Genomic DNA, 4059 nt, shown 5'->3' with positions numbered 1-4059 from the left:
TTTCGATATTTCATTCTCAAAATAAATAAAATCGTTTTGCGTTTTCACTTTTTCACTTGTGAATAATATTGGTATAAAAAGAATTAAAATATCAAACATCGAATCTTATAAGTCACCCGATATAACTCTCCTTTACAACTTTTAATTAAGTTCAGTTGGGCTAATTATAGGTTGATTCTGGTTTAGAACAAACTTAACAAATTTCAGAGCCATATTTATAAATATTAAAGAATTTAGAATAGTGAATATCTAAACGTCAAAGTGTCAAATGAGTAATACGAGTAGTACACGAAATTAGTATACGAATAGTATAATATAATTTCTTTAAAAAATCTTGATTCTGATATTTCGATATTCGATAATTCATACCATTGTCAACAAAGTTATTACCTATCTCATCAGCGACGGCCAGGATAGGTACACAAAAGCCGTCAAGGCAACGCATGAGACAAGCAGTCTGGCTGTTTAGGCAACGCCAAATACGTGATTGGTACCATATTGGCCGTGGATTGACCATTTGGGCAACGCACCTCGGGTCGCAGTGTCGAATTTACTCGCCCTTCACTCCCGCGCCAGGCCCGCTAATTAATCGCTATCACTGGCGACGCGACAAATTGACGAAAAATGGATGTGGCCGTTATGGAGCGCTGTCGTCGCCCATAAGAAACTAATGTATTTATAATCAATCGTATCACTAATCACTAATCAGTACACCTACTTTGTCTGATGATTATTATTCTATATTTCTATAGTAGACCTTAGATAATAGACAACAAGTCCTATGTTTTTTTGTGTTCATGGCATGAGCTTTATGCTGTATTAATGTAAGTACCTATTAGTTATTGGGTTAATGGGTTAGTTGTTAGTAAATAGTAATAACTAATAGACATTGTACTCGAGTACAGGATGATTATTTTTACGGTGATAACTCACTATTTGGAAACCATAAATTGTTTTAAGGACAAACGTACAGTGTTGGGGAAGTTACTTATTTTTGGTAATTAAATTACATTACTAATTACTTATCAAAATTGTAACTAAATTATTTTTAAGTTACTTTTTTTTTAATTTGGTTAAATTACATTACATATGAGTTTAAAAAGTAACTGAATTACAATAGAAGTTACTTTTTTTTCAAAAATATCACTGGAGCCTAATAATCATGTTGTCAATATAAAAATACATAAACTAAATAGGTAATGACAATATGAAATATGAAATTATTAACAGATACCTACTCATTTTGCCACACTATTATTATTATTTTCTTTATTGAACTTAAGCCCGGCAACTGTGGCCATTAGCTGTTGTAGGGGATTATGAATTGTGGTTGGTAAGGTTGGTATAGTATGGTGTTGTTACGGTATGTATGCAAACAGTGTGATCACCCATCCGGGAATTAATAGCAGCGGGCGTAACTTACCATCAGTCGTATTGCGTGGCTATCGTATTGCCAAGCCACACATTTATTTATTAATTAATTTTTTTTAATAACTAACCCGCAGCAACTTAGGCGATTGGGTGGTTTTTAATTGTGGGGGAGGATACTGTAGGTATTTGTTAACACGTGTGTTTTAGCTTGGCAGATTTCAAATTGGGCACCCGTAGGTTTCTGTCATGCCCGGTCGGGGGATGGCGGCTTCACTCTCCAGATAGATGTCTGCCGGAGAGAAGTTCAGCCCGTGACCGAGATTCGAACCAGTGACCGGTGCGCATTGCAACCAACACTTAGTCCGCTCGGCCACTCCGTCTCCCACACTTTTATTATTATTATTATTCATTGATAGTTCCAACAATGCTGTATACGCAGACGCTGACGCAATGAGCCATCCGCGACAATACAAAACAAAGTAAAGATAAGAATTCCATTCTAAAAGTAACACTTTATAGTCGAATAGTCTATAGCTATAACAAAAATATTACAGTTCGGACAATTTTACTTATAAATTAAAATACTTATAAGTTATATTATGATATATTTTAATATTTACCTACACACAATATTATCAATACGTTCTAAAAAATTTAATAATCCCAAAAAAAAGTAACGAGTAATTTAGTAAAAATTACAACAAAAAATTTACTTAAATTACATATAAATTACTTACAATAAAATGTAATTAAATTACCATCAAATTACTTAAAAGTAATTTCGTTACAGTAACTTGTAACTTAAGTTAAGTTACTCCCCAACACTGCAAACGTATAATGTATTTACTTTTCTCTTATGACTTATTCCACGTTTATTGGTGAAACACTGAAACCACTGTTATAGTTTTCGGAATTTAAATGGTGACCAAGAGTGTACACTTTGAATTAGCAGGCTGGGAGCATGAATTAGTTATAATATCTGTGTTCTTACCAAAATTATTTTGTTCATATAGGATATAACTACAGTGGCGGATAGGCTTATATTTTTTTACCGGGAAGTAATTTGAATAAGGGCCTACAAAAAATAAGACGCAAGCGACATTTTATTTTGATATAAAAATGCAATACAAATGTATATAATAAATAATATAGGTACTCTTAGGACAGATTTGTTTATTTTTTATTGTTTTAAATCATGTATTAGTATAATATTATAATATATTTTATATCTACATTTTGTTAAGTTAATACATAAATAATTTTTTTAAAGACTCACTATTTAACAATCCAAATAAGCTGATACCTTGTAGAATTTTATTAGTTATATCTCATATTACAACATTCAATACATGGGCCTAACACCATAATACCATATATGTGTCTGTGTCAATGTAACTTCACTTAATTTTTTTGAAAATCCATTGTAGGCACCATGCATATTGGCAGCTCCATCCGTAGAATTTCTAATGCAATTTTTTGAATCAATACCCAATTTTGTAAAATTATTTAGAAGTAAATTAACAAAATCAATGCCTTTACTTGACGTACATTTGACCATTGCAATTAATATTTCATAAATGTTGGTATCAATAAAATATCTTACAATAATTGAACATTGGTCAACAACTGTTGTGTCTAGTTGAACTAAATACATTCCAGCTTTTTCCACTTCTTTGCTAATTATGGATTTGATTATCTGGCTTAATGCTTCAACAATGTAATTTACAGTTTTTAGACAAAAAAGTTATTAGTCCACCACCTTGTTTTGTATCAAAATTGTGAATAGTTGTACTTTGTCTTTGTAACTTTGTCTAAATGACCTTTTAAAACTGGATCAAACTTACCCACTAATAACACTATTTATAAAAAGTTACCGTGATCCAAACTACTGTCATTTAATGTATAAGCAGCTTCAAATTTCTGTCCACGGTAACTAAGACCACACTTGGCAATTAGTTTTACAATTTCAACTATTGAGTTAACACGTTCCTATTATTTTCAACTTGGTTTTTTTTAACTGAACTCTGACCATATTTTATAAGAGAATCAACGGAACCACAATTTTTTCTCATTATATGAGCTTCAATATTATGTCTATGAGTTAAAGTTACCTCATGCTCTTTAATGTGTTCATACACATGTTTACATTTCATAAAACCAATGAAAAATATACCAGTACCATCACCGTAAGCAAACATATACAACAATACATTTTTGCAATTATATAAATTGAATTATTGTAGAAAAAGTCTTTCTGGCTCAACAACATTAATGTATAATATTTTAATTGGTATGATTTCATGCAGTGGCGCCAAATGAAATTGAAACTGCCAGTCCAAATATTTATATTCACCCACCCTGTCCTTTCAATTTACTACCTCTTCAAATAATCCCCCCCCCCTCAAAAAAAAAAAAAAATGTTTTTAAGATTATACTATCTATAAACAAATATACCATTTTAAATAGAAAAAAATTGTCAAATATTAATTTGATTTTTTTTAATGATAATTTTTAATTTTTAAATATTTATTAACTAATGTTCAAATGAATTTCTTAAAACTTTTTGTAAACCGTTTTGAGCAGTTCTTTGCACATTAATAAAAATGATATAACTTTAATAATGTATGAAACTTATATATAGGGCTCGGATTTATATGTAAATACATATTTTTACTGTGACTTGATATA

Source organism: Acyrthosiphon pisum, chromosome X (genome assembly GCF_005508785.2).
Source record: "Acyrthosiphon pisum isolate AL4f chromosome X, pea_aphid_22Mar2018_4r6ur, whole genome shotgun sequence".
NCBI classification, from domain to species: domain Eukaryota; kingdom Metazoa; phylum Arthropoda; class Insecta; order Hemiptera; family Aphididae; genus Acyrthosiphon; species Acyrthosiphon pisum.
Note: the sequence above shows the minus strand (reverse complement) of the source record.